This window comes from Globicephala melas, chromosome 10 (genome assembly GCF_963455315.2).
Source record: "Globicephala melas chromosome 10, mGloMel1.2, whole genome shotgun sequence".
Taxonomy (NCBI): domain Eukaryota; kingdom Metazoa; phylum Chordata; class Mammalia; order Artiodactyla; family Delphinidae; genus Globicephala; species Globicephala melas.
The window spans coordinates 29,821,356-29,841,005 of NC_083323.1; positions in this window are offsets into that span (position 1 = coordinate 29,821,356).

Sequence of the window (19,650 nt, forward strand, 5' to 3'; positions counted from 1 at the left end):
AGTCTACTGCCTGAGTACCTTTGAAGCCAGGATTTAAAACCCTAAAAATAGAAGCAGGATTACTGGTTGCAAACTGCTGAAGAAGGTGGGGGGGAGGGGGGAGGATGTACAGCGGCAAGAGGAGGGATAAATGGAAAGGGGAAATGTCAGTTTTTAAGAGAAATGTTAAACTCCAATCTAGGGCAGTATTTGAATAAATTTGACTTCTCTTTTCCTGACTGTCAGAAATTTTGTGGATTTTCACAATTAGAAATTACATCCAGTCAATTTAAGTCTTTATTTATAAAATGTCCTCTTCCCTTCCACCAGTTGAATTCATCTCTGCATCACTGCTAAGGCAGGCTTATGATATCCATCCACCAATTCTGCTGGCTCATTTCTTGCCTGGGTTTTCTGATTGACAGCCCTACAGTTCTAAGATTGCACGCACCATCAAGAGGGGTAATCACTACCCTGGAGACAGGGTCTGGCAAAGCACCACATACTGGTTGAACAGGCAAGCCCTATAAACACTTTTATAAACCCAGGCCTTCTAGGTTAGCATGGAGCAAAGGCTAATAAATATATTTTAATAATTACATTTGATACTAGATTCGGAATTGAGAGTGAATGAGACTCTTATGGGTACCTGAGGTCTTAGGGCTATTCACAAGTATTTATTTCCACATTCCTGTCAATTACTATTAGGATGTTACTGCCTCATCCTGATGAACTCAAGTGTGGCCATGTGGTTTTCTTTGGCCAGTGAATGGATATTATGAATGTCATTTCCAATCAGAAGCTTTAAGAGACATCATACACATTGTCACGTGCTCTGTTGCCTCTCCCACAGTAAATGGCAGTGTTTTGGAGAAGAGGCTGAGTCACCAAGGAAGGACAACAATGTAGGAACAGAGACCACAGTCAACTGTCAGTGGATAGCAATAAACCTTTGTTTTAAGTGAGTGATATTTGAGGGTCGTTTGTTACTGCAACGTAACCTAGCCAATCCCAGCTAATACATACCATACAATGCTTCTGGGATACTAAGTTGTTAAATATCATGGTCTTCCACTTTTAAATATATCTTTTAAGGAGGCTTACTTTCAATAAATGTCTTCAAAGTAATTTTACACATCTTAAAAGCAGTCAAGGGAATGAAAGTTAAGTCTAAACCTAATGAAATCCTGGCAGAGTTATAAACAGAACTCAAAGTCCAAGCTGTCCTCTAGCTTCTATCATATGAATATTTTCATAAGAAAAAGGTTTTGCCTACAAAATTAAGCATATTCTTCCCTCCAGATCTTCACTAGGGAAAAAGTAAATTCAGTATACACCAAGTGTTAGAAAATAAAGCTTATTCTTAGTTCATCAACAGTAGTCTAAAGAATATTATTAAACTGAGATAAATAAACACAAATGTTTTTGAAAACAGAAAAGGTAAATACATAAAGATTTCCATCTCCACCTTAATGAGGCTACACCAAAGCAATTCAACACTCCAAGGCATTCTAATATAATAACATCTTATTAATATATAACAACTTTTCTTTTAATCCCAGTGGGATTATTACTCTAATCATTTCCCTTGTCATTAATTGAAATATTTTTTATCCATTTACAACTTTTTTCCTGGGTCTATTTTATTTTCAAATTCATCATTTTGCAATTTCCTTCTCAAAGTTTTAATAAAGTAAAACAAAATGTCATCTGTTCATCTGCCAGCTATGAATTAGAACTTGAGATTGGTAAATGTTAAATATGTCTGTTTCTCCAGAAACAAAAGAGTAATTTCAAAATCCCCTTTAAAGTTGCATGACTTAACTCCACAGCATTTGGACTCCATTTATGTTAGTAAGCTAAGAATAACAACTCTTTACCTAATCAAGTTCTCCCTAGCAATAGGGCCAAGAGTAATAGATATTATCTTCAATGTCGCAGAACTTTCCACATATTACTTAGGTTAGAGATTCCCTTAGAAATGCACAGAGAAAGGTAAAGACTGGAGACTCCTTAGTGACATAGACTAGAGCCAGCTATTTTGAAATAGTAAAAACAAAATTGGAGTGTGTGTTACTCTGTATGCCTCCTGTACACCAGTTCCCTAGTCTCTGTGGAGCATATTAGTCAAACATTTTTACAATAATGGGGACTTCTCTGTTTGTGGGTCCAAAGACAACTAGCAAGAGCTTCCACTCATTTTTTTCCAGCTAAAATTGCTACCAAAAAAAGATATAACCACAATTCTTAGCATTTTACAACTTCTTTTCACATGTTTTTAATATTAAATGCATGTCTCCTGTGTGATTGTCAATGTACTAGTCTTCAAGAATCTAACGATGAGTAGAATCTACATTGGCTCTGTCCTGGTGGAACATACATTGTAGTGAGAAAGACAGACAATCAAATCAGCAACAATATAAAGGATGGTAATAGAGATATTCCAGAGTAACAAGAACATGTAGTATAAGCACCCAGTCTTGTCCAAAAGGGAAAGGAGAGGGGAATGCAGAAGACATCTAACATATCACCACCAGAAATGGAATCAGCCATGCAAAAATATGCGAGCATATCTCAGGGTGCTGGGAGCTAGAGAAAGTACCCCTGAAGACAAGATTCTGACCAGAATTTTTGGAAAACTCAAGTGGGCCTACACTGTACACAAGAAAAGCCCTGTCCCATGTTTGGCTCCACAGCTCTAAAAGCACAGGAAATGAAGCCAAGGAATGGAGAGAAGGAAGCAGAGGACCATCAAGTCAGAAAGGAAAGGATCAGAAAGAATTGTGGAAGCAACATAAAAATGCATGGCGCAGTGGTTGAGAGTCCGCCTGCCGGTGCAGGAGACATGGGTTCGTGCCCCGGTCCGGGAGGATCCCACATGCCGCGGAGCGGCTGGGCCTGTGAGCCATGGCCACTGAACCTGCACGTCAGGAGCCTGTGCTCTGCAATGGGAGAGGCCACAAGAGTGAGAGGCCTGCATACCGAAAAAAAAAAAAAAAAAAGCACTCATCTAGGAGTCAGGTGAGCTAGGCACTGGGTGTTACAACTGTAAACTATAGCACTCCCAACATGCTCGCCCCTGTGATTAGCCTTCTAGATGCATTAAGTCATTCAGCTATCACTATAAAGCATTAAGGTGGGTATCATAGTATCCCATCTTAAAGATGAGCAAAATGAGGCTTAGATAGGGTAATAAGTTAGATATTTCTACCTTCCAATCCTGAGCTCTGAACCACCAACCCACTGCCCATTCAAGTTAGATTCACATACAAAGGGTTTTTTAAATGCCAGTGTGCAGGCCCACCCCAGACCAACTAAATCAAATTCTCTGGGGTAGGACTCATAAATGAGCATTGTTTTAAGCTTTCCAGATGACTCTAATGTGCAACCAAAATTGAGAACCACTGTGGCCTCTGCTTCTAAGCCACTAAATGACTTTAAAAATATATAAATTTTTTCCACTCAGGCTTTTATCAGTAAAGCAAAGAACTAGGACTAGATTATTCCTGAGGTCCCTTCAGTCATTCTTCACTTCTATACAAAGAAATTTCTGTTAAAACAAATGTTTCCAAAAGGTTTGAAAATGGGTAAGGGAATTTATGACCTAACTAGGTCATTAATTACATAGATCTCATCTTGTCAGTAGTTAGAAACTTGATGTATATTTATGAATCATCAAAATGCAAAGTCTTCCAATATTATGATACTTCCACTATTGGAATCCAGTAAGTGAGTGAGCTTATCACTCCAGCACTATCTTATGTGATGAATTAGAGAAGACAGGAAGAACTGAAAGTCAATTCCAGTTAGTGATCTTAGACAATATATAAGCCATTGTAGTACAAATTATGTAAAATTATGATGCTTATTATTTTTAAAACTAGTATGCAGCCTATATGCTTTTTCTTCCCAGAAGATCCCTCTAGCATACAGTTTCGGAGAGCTGCTAAATTGATACAGCTATGAAACAGAGCTGAATGTTTAAGGAGAGAGAAACAGAAGCTGGGACCTAGTAATAAGAAAGGTCTGCTAAGATGAATAGAACATTTTTGCATATTCAGTGGAGCAGCCCAAAGAAGAAGAGAATGGAAAAAAGAGCAGATAAGCTAAAGATAAGTGAGACAGAACTCCATATGGATTTATAATTTGGAAAATAATAAATTAATGCCTCCAGGGGAACTGATTGAGCCCATGGGAGAGAAAAGGAAAAATAAAAATTCTAGCTTTAAGAACTGAAGAGGAGACCAGATATGCTGAGAGGAGTACAGCACTATGCAATTTTTGTATTTTCAAATTTACTGCAAGCTTAAGAGCCATGCCATGGCACCATGTTCAGTTGCTTAATGATGGGGCAGAACTGTTCATAAAAAAATTCAGCATCCTTTAGTCCCAATAAAACAATAATTGGGCCTTTAGGCATAATTAAATACCATCTCACCAGTTAGAAAATAGCCACAACCGTCCATGAGGCTTATTCATACAAAATGGGTCTGAAGTCGACCTGGACTTTGGAATGCATGTACCTTAGTCATGGGCATTAATGTTGAGTCACTAATAAACAGCATCTGGTGTTTTGAATGTTTCCTGTGAATGTTGCTTTCTCAGCCAGGAATCAAACGTTGAAAGGCATTAAGGAATCAACCACGTTCCTCATCACTTGAGCCCAAGGTTGTAAGCCATTATATCCCCTTGCTTCCTAAACAACACTATACATACGTATGCAAAATGGGTGAGTCTGGCATAAAGCTTAGCTTACCTCACCTCATAGCAACTTTATAATTGCCACCACGAGATTTGTCTATAGACATTTTCACCAACCCCTCAGGATAACAAGTAAATAGAAAAGGCATGGGAAAGAAAATATATAAAAGTCACTAAAGTGAATAGGAAGAAAAAGGAAAAGGAAGATAGAGAAGAAAAGGAAGAAAAAGGGAGAAGAAGTAGGAAGGACATAGAAGTAAAAGGAAGGATGTGGTAAGGGGTGATGAGGTGCAAACAGCCCTGAACTACATTTGGTAAGAATCTAGTTCAATTCAACAAATATTTGTTGAGTAGCAATCAAGTAGTAGACTCTGTTGGAAGATCTAGAGATAACAATATACAAGATCCAATTCATTCTTTAAAGAGCTCATAGCCCCTTGGGATAGGTAGTCACACACATGTTTGTGTGTATGTATATATATATATACTTTTTCAAATATTCAACTGACAAGCTATTTTTTTAAGTAAGTACTATATACCAGCCATCATCCTAGGAACTTAGCATGCAAAAATCAATGTAGTCTCAGAAGTGCAGTACTAGCACTAAGAATAAAATACCATAGGAACACAGAGAAAAGAATGATGACTTCCTTGACGAGGTCATTGAAGGCTTCAGATGTGTCAACATCACAGGCCTGGGGGCCAGTGCTGGGTCTTACACTTACCAGCTGTGTGACTTTGAACAAGTTCCAAAATCACCATCACCCTCTACAATATTGTTAGAAGAAACAGATTTCTTTTTATCATATGACAATTCTAATAATAGTGCATGCACATCCAAATTCACAGATTAAAACCATTGGAAAAACAATCCTTCTCACTCCACTGCCCACAAGGGTGACTCAATCAGATTTTTTCAAATTTAAGAAAGTCTGCAATTAAGACAGTCTGTGCTGATCACATTTCTAGATAACCAGAGTTTAAGACCAAAAGAATATGTAAAAGAAATTAAATACCTGCTCTCTGCCCATCAACTGCAGTGATGACAGGCCAAGGGACATGATTAGACTGAACACAGTACCTTAATGGTCACTCTCATAGCTGTCTATTCCCTCACTATTTATGGCACATTGAAATGAGTGAATTCAGAATGAGTGAATTTGTCATTTTGTGCAGGCATAGAGTGCTGAACCTGTTATCTAACCTAACTCCTTCCATTAACACACAAGAAAACCAGGGAAAAAATGTCAAATGATATTCCCAAATTACAGAACTCATTAATAAAGCATCTTATGTAAGTGGCTACTCAACTCGGGCAAGAGAATGATCAGGTTTTGACAGGGGGTAAAAAACAGTGAGATTTTATGGGTCTGCCTGTGTTTCTGTTCCGGGAGGAAAAGGCGTGGTGATACTGAAGGAGGAGTAGAAGAGGGTTTCTAAGGAAAAAATTAACAGGTGATGGGAGAACTAATTAGCCACACACACACACTTAGTTTTCAACATCCATAACTGACCTGTTTCTTTAATATTGTAAAGGAAATAGTCCATAGGAAATAACTCTTATGCCTATGGCTCTGAATTTAACAGAGTTTGCTTTTCTATCTTAATAAGAAAGCAACCCAATTTCTTCCATATGCCTGACATGTTACCGGTTCGTGACTAAATAACTAATAAATAGCTGCAGACAGGTAAACCTCAAGGGGCCTCCAAGGCACAGCTTGGATGTTTGTGTTAATAAGTCTAGTCTCAAAGTAGAAATGGCACTCTCAAAAGAAAATTGCCTCAGCAGTTCACATCTCCACCCATTGTTTTGCTAATCCTAACCACCACTTCATCATGCAAAATGGGATTTGGGCATGTTTATCTTGGTTGAATGTTTAAAAGAATGGCGAAATATGGCTCAGAATACTGTAGTTTATCTATAAGAGTCTAATCATTGCCTCTAATCACACCAGCTCTTTAACAACACTGACATTAGAAAATTCGTTGTCAGTGTGCCTTCCCTCTTGTTTTGCTACATATTAGCAACTCAGTAAAATAGACCTAGCTTATTCCATGTGTGATGGCAGAGGGGAGATTCAAAGGGAAACAGGAATCTCAGTTCCATTGGGATTCAACATGAAGGTTGCAATAATTTACCTGTTGGTTAATATTGTTGTTCATTTTTCCCATACGGGGTGTGTGTGTGTGTGTGTGTGTGTGTGTGTGTGTGTGTGTGTGTGTGTGTGTGTGTGTGTGTGTGTGTGTGTGTGTTAGGAACTGAAGGTGACAGAAAGAAAATAGAGAGATGGTAATGGTAGAAATTAGAAGTAGTGTCTTGAAAGGTGTCTCAAACCATAACAATGATAAAACTTGGCCACCTCTCACCCATTTCTAAATGGGTTGAATGAAGTCCAGAAACCTCAATGACTTTCCCAGCACAACATGGACAAATGAACAGATGAGAGTTAATGCTTATTGCCTCCCAGATTATCAGCCTCCTTTATATCTAATGCTTTATCCATTTGTAATTAACGAGTAGCTTTGGAAATGTTCTTGACTTACTTTTGCAAATGTTTTACTATCTCAACTAGATGATGAGCTCCTCCAAGTCATAGTCTATATCTGCTCTGCATTTGCTACTACTTCTTATTCCTACTTTGTCCCTCGCCCCTGCCACCCCACCCACCACCACTCATAGTCACAGCACATAGAACATGGCCTGAAGCAAAGCTGTAGCATCTTTTCTGGTGTACCATATATATGAGGCCAAACTGTCCTAAACTTTTGTGACCACAACCTGTTCCCTAATGTTATATTCACATTTTCTTGACTTTATGTCTTATAGCCTCAGAGTTTTTTTATCCAAATTCTGCTGTCTCAGCAAATAGCTGTTCTGATTGGCTCCACTCTTATCAGAATGTGCAATCAGAATAATCTTCACATTTTATTCCTAATTATACTCTAAATACAATCCTAAATTTATTTTTCTTTTATCTCTAGCCTTAGAAAAATTTTACTATTTGATAATACAGTGAAAAAACATTGGACTAGGAGCAAGAAGATGGCAGTTAGGTCTTGCTTCTGTCTTCTTGATGCTGTAACGATCTCAGTATGTGCCATATTCATAGTCTGATGAGTGAATGTCACAATTTATTAATCTACCTAGGACAGATCACACAGTATTTTGGAAACTTGGTTCCCTCATCTATATAACAGGAGTGTTGTAATCTATAATCTTAAAATTAAGAGAAATAATCCAAAAGAAATGAAATCATCTCAGAGAGAGATCTGTATGCTGTGTTCATCACAGCATTATTCACAATAGACAAGGTATAGAAACACTCTAAGCATCTGCCAACAGATGAATGGATAAAGAAAATGTGGTACGTATACACAAGGGAATATTATTCGGCCTTAAAAAAGAAGGAAATCCTGCCATTTGCAACAACATGGATGAACCTGGGGGGCACTATGCTAAATGAAATAAGCCAGACAGAGAGACAAATACTGCATGGTAAGACTTATATGTAGAATCAAAAAAAAGTTGAATTCATAGAAACAGAGAGTAGAAAAGTAGTTGCCAGGGGCTGTGGAGTGGGGAAGATAGGCAGAGATACAGACTTTCAGTTATAAGGTGAATAAGGTCTGAGGATCTAATATATAATGTGGTGACTGTAGTTGATGACACTGTATTGTATAATAGATATTTGCTTGAAAATTAGAACTTAAATATTCTCAATAACAATAAACAAGATGAATATATGAGGCAATAGATGTGTTAAATAATCCAATGGGGATAATCTTTTCATAATGTATACATATATCAAATCATCACATTGTACACTTTAAATATCTTACAGTTGTATTTGTCAATTATCCCTCAATTTAAAAAGGAGCACATTTTAAAAAGGAAGAGAAATAGTGGGTACTTATACGGTACCAGGTATTTTAAAATAGATATAGAGCTGCAAATATACAGATAATGAATAGATATAGTTTAGTCATTACAACAACCCCCATCAATCCCATTTTACATGGGAAGAAAACTGAAATTCACTAAAACTATGTACAATAACTGGCTGAAAGTCACACAGTGAGAAAGTGGCAGAACTGATTTTTAATGTCAGGTGTGTGTGTCTCCAATATCAATGCTCTGACCCCTCTGTCACACTACTTCTCTTTATTTTTCTAATTCTTTATCTCTGTATGAACTCCATCTTGTCAATCTGCACTTGATTTAGGTAAAGAATACCCTAAATTTTAGTAACTTCGGATGCTTTTCAGTGTCTTTAAAGAAAGCATGCCATTCAGAAGAGGTAGGGGCTGTTTCCTATAATTAACAGACCAAAGGAATAGTTGTGTTACAGGGAACACAGATAGGTATCTCAATTTAAAAAAGAAATTACATTCCTTCCCAATGTTCATTCCTGGTAGACACTATGGGCTCCCTTGCTGAATGAAATTTAAAACTCTGCAAAGAGTTGTACACCATGTTTCAAGAAATGCAAACAGAGCCTTCCCTTTTTTCTCTCCCTGGTTTACTGAAAGTTTAATTATTCTAATAGTCTGACATATATCTGGATTTACAAGTAATCTCTTAAGAGTGCCCTGCATCCATTTTGCTGTTCTCTGAAGCAACCCATTTCTGTCTGCTGAAAGAGCCCAGTTTAGCAACTTTATTTATTTTAATGCGTCTTTCAACCTACAAACTAAAGGTTAGTGACAAGAGGGTAACTCAGACTGCAAATTCCTTGATCTTTTCTGCCTGCAACCAACAAAATGTAGCTTTAAAAAAATGGCGGCATTTTTTTCTACCTTTAGGAAAGGGCTTTGTATGTCCCAGATATAACATTTAGATGAGTTCATCATCATCTTCCAGACTCTGTACACCTAGTTTGTATATTTTCCTTTAATCAAAATGACTTTAGTAACAGAAAGGAACTTATTCTACTTCATTAAAGAGGTGATCGCATGCAAAACTATGACAGATTATTTAAGGTTTTCTCTTAAAATCTAGCTTAAATGATAACAGCATTCATTACTGAAAGCTTTGTGGTCAGGTATCAGGAAATTATCCCGAAGTATAACCCTACTTAACTAAAACAAAACTGTTCCTTGTTCAGGTCATCCCATCCCAGTTGCCTCAGCCTTAGCCTTTAGCAACTATATTTAGATTATTGATGTTTGGAATGGTGATCCAAGGACACTGCAAGATCAGAATCATCAAGAAAGTTCAGGTAGCATTTGAAAACCATACTTACAATGACAAGAAAGCTAAATAGTATATTTTAGAATGCCTATTCAATAACAAAGACTGAAATATAGTCATAGAACTCACTCTTATCCAGAAACCCAACTAATTGAACAACCCATTTACCAAGAAGTCTGGTTAATCATATATTCTAGTGCATTTTGTACTTGAATTTACAAGGTCAGGAATATCCTGCTGTCCCCAAAGTTAATTTTGGGTTGATTCATGTATAAACAGGTATTACAGGAAAATCAGGCCAAGTATTCCTGTAGAAAGTCAGTGTATTTTTATGGTTGTTCTTCCCACATGGTGGGAGGCAGAAGGGGATGGAGGATAAAATGAGGCATAAAGGCTTCTGGGGTCAAATGCCACATTCTATCAAGGTTCAGTTCCCACTGTTCCATTTATTCAACCTGACTTCATCACAGCAGATAGCACAATGCCATTCGCCAGATGTAAATATTCCCTCTTGGAGCTGTCAGACATTTTTGGTGGTTCACCAGCCTGACCTTCAAAATCATGTTCATGACATTTATCTCAAGCCTAAAAGTTTCATGCCAGAGAATTTAAACTGAGTAACATAGAAATAGCAAGCTCTTACGTCAAAGTTCGAATTCTATTTAAAAAAAAAACCAAAACAAATCTTGGTCAGTTTTTAAAATCCTGGCTGGGGGGAGGGGGAGGACAGAAAATGTTTTGTTTGTTTTGCTTTGTTATTTCATGACATCAAATTATAAAATGAAAATTTTATATAATTTACATTTAAATGAAAATTTAAATTTAAAATTGAAGCTAGAGCACTAAATTACTAAAATTTATCTTTTTCAAGAAAAATTATATAAGATTTAGTTTTTCAACATGAGGCAGGGTTTTTTTTCTTGGGTTTTCTATTTATTTTGTGTTCTTAAAAGCATGTGAAAAACTCAGTCATAAAAGTAAAGTATATAGTGATGTTTTTTCTGAATACCTCATGTTATTTTAGCCAAAGCTATCTGTTTCTTTCCTTCACAGAACCATGGACTCTGAGTTAGCCTCTAAATAAGACAGACAGCTTTCTCTTCAGTGGTGCCATCCTATAATAATAGGCTACATTTTGTAAAAGTAAGCAATATAATACATTTACAAAAAAAAAAAAAGAGAGAGAAAGAAAAGGAAAGAAAAAGACAAATTTACCTATTCCTCAAGTAATTAAACTAAAGCCTCCTGGAAATTTCTCCAACTATTTTGTCCTTCTCCAACTCTGATTTGTCCTTCTTTAACTCTGATTACACTTCCAAACAGGTCAACAGTAGACACATAAGCATTTTCTAACCCTTCATAATGGTTCATATGTACCATCTCCCTAAGAAGCCACATCTTAAGGAAGAAATCTTGTCTTTCTCTCCCTTTGCATCCTCCACAGTGCTAGGCCAGTAAATATTTAAGAAGCCCTGGCTGATTTATTACTTCTTCAAAACCACACAGCTACACACACACAAGAAAATTGAAAATTCCAGAAAGACAGAAAGGGGGGCTTTTTTGTCACATGACATAGATGATCCATTCAAAGAAAAAAGTTCAAAGGATAAAAGTGAATCTAAGATATATTTCTTCAGACACTAAAAAACTGTCACAACGTTCTCTATAGAGTCAAAAACCATGAGGTTTTAGTGACACTTGCACTTAACACCTGCAGGCCCACCCCACTATGTGGGCCAGGAGAGTAAGGCAATTATCCAGGTGACTCATGGAAATAAGCCTTTTTTAGCTGAAATATCTAAGCAGTTCAAGCTAAAGTAGGCTGTTACTTGGGTCATTCAGGCAAAAGCAGTTTGTTTGGTTTAAATTCTCTGGTAGTAGGAGGCAGGGTAAAGGCCAACAGAACTAAAAGATCAGCCAGGAGCCCTCCCAGAGCCCTGGAATTGCTGCTTATGGCATAACAGGCAGGCTTCAGGAAATAGTGAGAAGGGGAAGAAACTAACATTTTGGTGATCTTGTATTCTACGGCATGCATACACAAATGTAGTCTTAATTTGAAATCAGGAGCTTTGGGTCTTAAGAAACTTCCTTTTACCATCATTGATTAGGAAAGAGGGACACTTGATTATACAGATCCTGACTGTTCAAGCACTGAAAGGCACTTCACAGACATCAGTTTATTTAACAATAGATTCTGACATCAAAACCATAGTAACGTTCCTGGTCCTTGTAGAAATAACATTTGAGATCTGTGTCGTTCATGTTGCACACAATACCGTTTCCTGGCTATGACATCTGAAGGACTTGAGTCTGTTATACACTCTACCTCAGGGGTGATTGATGCCTGCCATCTGGGTGCTAGCCCAGAGCTCCCCCATCGGATGTCTGCCCAAGAGCTTTGTTGAAAAGCTACTTCTCTACATGTCCAGGCTATTTACTGCCGGGGCCAGGAACCATTTTGCTTTCTTGGATCTTTGCAATAGCATTGCTTGTACTTGTGTCTCAGTAGCACGTTCCATGTTTATTTTGCATATTCTGCTCACTGCAGCTCTAAAACCATAGGTCCTGCCAAAGAAACTATTGTAAGCCATTGTGTTTTTCAGACCACAGCAAGCTCAGCTTTAGTGAAAAGGGACAGAGAGTGATGAAATAGAGTACAATAGATAAGATGCCCCAAGGAGTAAGGATACTCATGGAACATCCAGGGACATTTCTTAGCCCTTGATAGTGATTCACAGTACAGTCAGCCATGTCACATCCATGGATTCAACCAACTGCAGACCAGAAATTTTTTTTTTTAATTTCAGAAAATTTCAAAAAGCAAAACTTTTATTTGCTGCACCCCAGCAACTCTTTACATAGCGTTTACATTGTATTAGGTATTAAAGTAATCTAGAGATGCTTTAAAGTATATGGGAGGATATGTGTAGGTTATAAGCAAATACTATGCCATTTTATATAAGGGAATTGAGCATATCATGGATTTTGGTATCCAAGGGGCATCCGGAAACCAATCCACGGATATTGAGTGAGGACTGTGTAGACTCCGGAGTCAGGTTAGGCAGGCATAGAATTCTAGTTCTTCTGTTTACTAATGGAATGACTTTAGAAAAGTTGCTTTAACCTCTTTAAGTCTCAATTTCCTCATCTCCAATATAAATATAAATATTAATACAACCTTACACAGTTGTTAAATCAGACAATATCTGTAAAGCATTTAGCACAGGGATGGTAGAAAATACGCCTTCTAACATGGTAGCTATTTGATCACTATCATCATCATTTTCTTCCTACTGCTTTAGGGATTGTCCAGCCTATTGCTCTTCATGAGTGACATTTCTTCTCTAGACCACTACAAAGTGAAACAAAATTAATAGTTCCCCCCCTTCTTTTGTAACCCCACATTAGATTCATGGCATGATTGACATTTTCTAAGATATTTAACCAGTAGTAATATCAAGAAAACCACAAATGAAATGCCTTCGACATATTGAGCTGGTTTTCATGTTTTTGGTATTTTCGTTCCCTTAAACACAATCATAGCCATTCATGAATGTGTATAGCCAGCCGGGCTTAGAAAGACTAAAAGACGAAGGAAAGAGGCATCTTCAAAGAGAAGAAAAACAGAGGCAAGTTGTGTTAGACATTGAATTCATGAATCAGTTCTAGGGATCTGAGTTCAGCTTTTCAGAATGAGATAGAAGAGAAGAAACTGTAACTGGCGACAGCAGGGAAGAAAGGAGAATTCCTGATGCCACTAGACATATCGGCAATATTTCATGAAACAAGAGTGAGTCATGTCGTTGTCTAAAAAGCATGTCAGTGTACCTAACGTGCAAGAGAATATATATAACAAAACTGTCCTGGAAAATCTGGGCTTAGTGGTTATATCAGCTAGGACAACAAATCTTGGCGAACCCTTCATATATATTAGAATTTGGACTGTTTGTGTTAAATCTAGTGTGAAGCGCCTTTTTATGGGGCCTCCCTGTCTAATAGCTTTGAGTCCCCATCCATACTGAACTGAAAAGGTGTCCACGTAGCATTATCAGCCTTTGGAAATTTCACTTCTCCCTTACAACTGAAAAATCTGTGATACATGTTTTTTGGGTTTTGTAGGTATTTCCAGACGTATTTTGAAACACCTCAGTTTTTTTCATCCCAGCTACATATTACTTTTTTAATTAAAAATTTCTTAGGTTCCATTTCTGGTATTTGATGTTTGGTCACTGATAAAAGATCTACCACCTCTAAATCCCAAAGTGACAGATAACTAAATCCAGCAGAAGATTTGCTATTTATAAATTCTTAACCATCACAATGAGTTAAGTTAATGGTTCAAGTTAAGAATGTGGTCCTTCAATTACATACAAATTATCTTCTTTACTATGTAAAACTCAAATTAGATTAAAAATTAAATTGAAAAAGTATGTCTTCAGTAGGGAAAAAAGTCCTAAAGGAAAATTACTCCTGTAATCAACAATAGTATGTTTTATTAAAATTCCACTAAATTGTATTGTTTATTTATCACTTCCCTCCATGAAATTTCTCAAAGACTCCCTTTACTTTCTGTTGAGTCCATTATGCCCAGCATGATTTACCGCTTCCTATCTCTCCAAATTTATCTTGTGCCCTTCTCTCCCTGTTTTCCTTTCTCTAACCACAAAAGCCTTCATTCAGTCTTTCGAAGAGCTAAATCCCTTCCTAGCACGGGCCCTTTGCATGTGTAGACCATCTTTACTTGTATGCTCTTATTCCTCACACACCCCCACCACTCTTCCTTTACTCTATTGCACATGCTCCTACCTCTATGTACTTATCCTATGTACATGTTCATAATTGTAATTAATTCATTATTGGAGTGCTATCTCTTTCCCTGCTGGACTTGATTTCCATGAGAATAGACACTTTGTCCTGCTTTTTCATAGCTCTGTCTGCTCCTAATGAGAAAGCACACAGTGGGTGTTCACTAAAAAATTGGCTGGCTGTTGGAATAAATACTACAGATTTTAGAGAAACTTTTAAAGTTATCATATTACAGCTTCTTCCTGGCTTAACTAGCGATGTTATAGTTCTTCTGAGAAGCTGGCAGTCATCTGTAGGTTCTACAAAACTACTCAGAGAGCAGTTAATGTCAATAGTCATTTTTTTAAGTCCTGAAGGAAATGACTGGTTCAACAGTTTTTAGTGGGCAGAACTGCCTTGACTCATATCTGCCTAAAATGAAGGTACCTAGTCTTTTCATTAAAATTCCTTGCCTTTCTATCTGTTAATTTCAACTAGAATTCTCTCCTAACCAAGGCTGTAGTAGATAAAATACTTCCTTTTGAACCATATGGTTATATCTTTATCTTTAAAAAGGAAAATCCTAACAATTAAAAACTTGATTCTTTATCAAAGTCTTACCATTTTCCCTCTTTCATTCTTTTTAAGTAGTGTGATGTCACAGATCAACTCTAGTATCCCACCAAATGCTGTAGACCAAGAACCAAACCTACTCTGCAATTGTCCAAATTATAGTGAACATCAGATAAAAGGTTTGCTATCTCCTGTTCTCTATTTTCAGGAGCCATAAATAGCCCAGCACAAGCAGAGCTCCCCTCTGCAAACAACACAATACACGCTGGAAGTTAGAATAGAGGGAAAACAATCTTACAGTTTCAGTAATATAAGTGGAAGTCACATAAATTATCAACTTAGCAATCAAAATTGACTGGAACATCATGACCAGCCAAGCCCCATCTCGTGCTCTGCATTTCCCCCCAAAATGTCTTACTATACAATGCTGCTATTATTTGCTATCCATGTGTGGTTATCACTAAAACAGAGAGATGAACCAACATTTCTGTTTGTGTTTGTGAGACTTTTTAATAATTCACACAATAATTATATAATTCTTAAACTGTCCTGTCCTGACATTTAAGACACAAGACCCTTCAAATAAAGAAAATAGAAAAGCTATCTCTGACTCTCCAAAGAGAGGAAGGTTGATACTGGTTTCTTTTGAGCTATCCTGTGATCAAATGAAGTCTACAGCACAAGTAGGCCTCCAGGCCTTGGAGAGGGTTAGCTCAGGGAGCAGCAAGTTTACACAGGATCAGCTGCCATAATGTGAACTTGGACCTGGCTCCACTTCCCTTACAAAAGTAAAGAATGGAAAGTCTTGTCACACTGGAGATTCAGTTAAACTTGATTCAAATATTTAGGCTGTGACTACCCAGGATGAAGTGGAGTTGAAATATAGTTAATTTGACTAATGTGTTCACCCTGGACCTCAGTCATCTTCCCCCCCACCCCCCCCCCACACACCCACTCTGGTTAGCCCCTCGTCCTCTGTGTTTCCATAGTACCCCATGCTAACCTCTACCAAATGATTGACTGTTTTTAATTACCTATTTGGTTGTCTTTTACCTTAATAAGGCCCATGAGCTGCTTAATGGCAAGAATCTTATTTTATTTCTCCCTATATTCCCAGCACCCAGTTCTGTTCCTGGCCAATAATTATTTGATAAAAAGAATGAATTAAGGAATTATACTAAAAGATTCCCTGTGGAGTCACAAAATGCATGACAAGGTAACTTTCTTGGAACCAAGGAATATATATCTTCTTACTATTATTCTAAAATACACAGCCTAAAAGTACCAACTCTGAGATTTCCAGAACTGCCCTCAGAGATAGCACAGTGCCTGAGGAGTACCACAGTTGGCTACATGCAGTGACAACTTAGAAATTAAGAGGAAAATCTTGTATCCAGAATCCTGGCCCCACTTCAACTTAACTTTTTGAGGATTCTATCACTTCCCTCTAATCCTGCCATGGGAAGTCCTGCTCCCCTGTAACCACTCAGCTTCTTATATCAAGGAGACAGAGAATGTGTTCTTCTTCCGCACAGTGTTTCCCTGCCTTGTTCCACCATCTTTATTGCTTCCTCGAAACCCTCCATCTATTGAGCTTGCTCTCTTACCCACTCCATCTGTCATCTACCAATACCCAGTGATCCACCCTTTATTGATTGAGGATATTGGAACTTGGCTTATAGTTTTTCTCTTCCTGTAGTCTCCACCCATCATCCGAGGCAACTCCACTACCCACACTAAAAAATCGCTTTAGCTTCTATTTCTTGAGCTTCTCTGATCCAGTATTTTGTATCTAAGCACCAGAATCTCAATTCTTCAGTTTACTTGCCTCCTCCTGGCTGTTTTCTCCTGTGTAGGGTGCTGATTAGGAAAGGGGGAGGATGGATGGAGACAGGGGTTTGGCTTAGGCTAGGATCCCTGAGCAAAAGAGAAATGGTGAGCCATGTAACATGGTAACATATCTTGGACAAGGAAGAACAAAAACGTAAGGATGAGTTCAAAATATAAAGTACAATGAAGGAAGGTAAAATTAGTCTGACAGGTAAAAATGTAGAAAAATGTTAATACAGAAGTAGTGTTTAGCACTCTCTAGCTGCCTAAAAGAACCTGCCTTCACCTTCCCCTCACATTTCTCCATCTCATCCTCATCTCCACCTTTGGAAACAAGCCTGACTCTGCTAGATCTGTTCCCAGACTTGTATAATGCAGAATGAAAGGAAAGGTTTGGGGAAATTAGAGAAGGAAAGGAATTAATTGACCCAGTCAGGAGCTGAGGGAAAGTAATAGGAGGAATATGAACAGGACAGGTCCCCCTGAGGGCTGGAGTAATGGAGGGAGCAGTGGGAGTTGGAAATAGGAGGCTCCAACGGTATATAATTGCAAAGGAAAAAAAAATTCAAAAATTGGATCCCAATTTACCTTCCAAGAAATACAAATGGATTTCCTCAGTGTGTATGTATGCGTGCATGCGTGCACTTTACTCTGTCTGAATCATGTAAGTTACAGCCTCAATTGAATTACTTTGGAATCCAATGTGAAGGGTTGATATCAGACAGTGGACCAACTAATCAAGGACATTTAGGATGCAGAGAATTCTATGAATGCTACTGACCAGTCCCTGAGTGACCAGAGAGCTGTGGAGGCACAGAACCAAGATGGGCAGCCTTGAACTCCCACTACTGCTAGTTTGCTGAGTGCCAATCCCTAACCTGGACCAACCCAACCATCTGTTTCTGTGGGCTTGCTCCCAAGCTACCAAATGCAGTTGGAGGAAATTGTCTCTAAAACAGATTTATAATTTTCAAGCTCAGCTGGACTGTCAGTGCTGCTCAGCACTTCTTTTACTTACCCGTGATTGGTTCCCTTTCCCATTCCCAGTAGCAGCTGTGCCAATATTTTATCATTCTTTTTCAGGGCTCCAGTCCACTTTCTCCATTCATGCATGCATTCAGCAACCATTTATTGAGCACTTACTATAATCCAAACACTTTTTATGGGCCTGTGGAAGATAAAAAATAGTCACAAATTCATTGAAGCTTCTCTCATCAAAAAGATGAGGTCGATTTTCCTACCCCATCTAGCTGTCTGATTTTCTTTGGTGACTAGAATACAGCAGAAATAATGTTGCACTACTTTCAAACGAGGTCTCAAGAGTCCCTGCAGCTTCCTCTCACCCTCCTGGAACCCTGAGACCATCATGCTCTGAAAAGCCCTGATCTAGTCTCTTTGAGGATGAAAGACAACAAGGGTAGAGGCACCCAATCAGCTCAGCCATCACAGCTCAGCCCAGCCACCAGCCAACCCGCCAACTGAAGGCACCCACCTGAGGATGCCCCTCTGGTCTTTGTGCATTTCCTTCTATCTCTGCTTGAAATCAACTAATTGTTGCCAGATCTCATCTCTTTCATGTAATACTTATAGCAGCCAATAGTAGCCAATGCACACTTTTGCTTTGACTCTTCGAAGTCTGACTCCAACCTGCTTTCCTGTATCAATCTACTCCACTGTTCATCACATTCATCACTCCTATGTATGGTCCAGGCCTCTGGATTGCTCGCCATTTCCCAGATATGCCCTGTATGTTCACACCATGCCCTTGCCTTTGTTCATCATTGAAGATTAAAACTCCTGATGAGGCTTCCCTGGTGGCGCAGTGGTTGAGAGTCTGCCTGCCGATGCAGGGGACACGGTTTCATGCCCTGGTCTGGGAAGATCCCACATGCCACGGAGTGGCTGGGCCCGTGAGCCATGGCCGCTGAGCCTGCGCGTCCGGAGCGTGTGCTCCGCAACGGGAGAGGCCACAACAGTGAGAGGCCCGCATACTGAAAAAAAAAAAAAAAAAACTCCTGATGTATTTTTCAAGGTTCTGCTTAAGTATATCTTTTGTGAAGTTGTCTACAACCTCATCCCATCGAAAAACTTCTGTCAAAATGAGTCTCTTCTTCCTCTGTTGTCCCAGAGCAATTTTTTTAATCCTAGTAAAATATAACATCGTTTTGTAGTTAAAGTTTATATATATTTTTTGCCCCCAATCTGCATCTTGATCTTTAGTTACTAAAGAATGGGAATTTGGGATCACAGATCTCTGTGTTCCTGGTGTGTAATATGGAACATAATGGAAGGTTAGTTGATGTTTATAAAATTAAATATATGTATACAAAGCTAACAGGATTCTAGTCAATTGAATAATTCTGCCCACGCACATCTCACCAATCATCACTGCCAAATTAAGTATGCAACAATCTACCGTGATATTAGCTCAGGCAAAATGACCAAGCCAGCCATGGGACAATCAGATCATTTTACACCGAGAGTACCATTCTAATTTGTTCAGAGCATTAAAAGGGAGGAGTTCTTAATAATACACAGATGGCAAAAAAGATCTAATGAACTCTATCTCCAAAGCAGACACTTTATTTTCT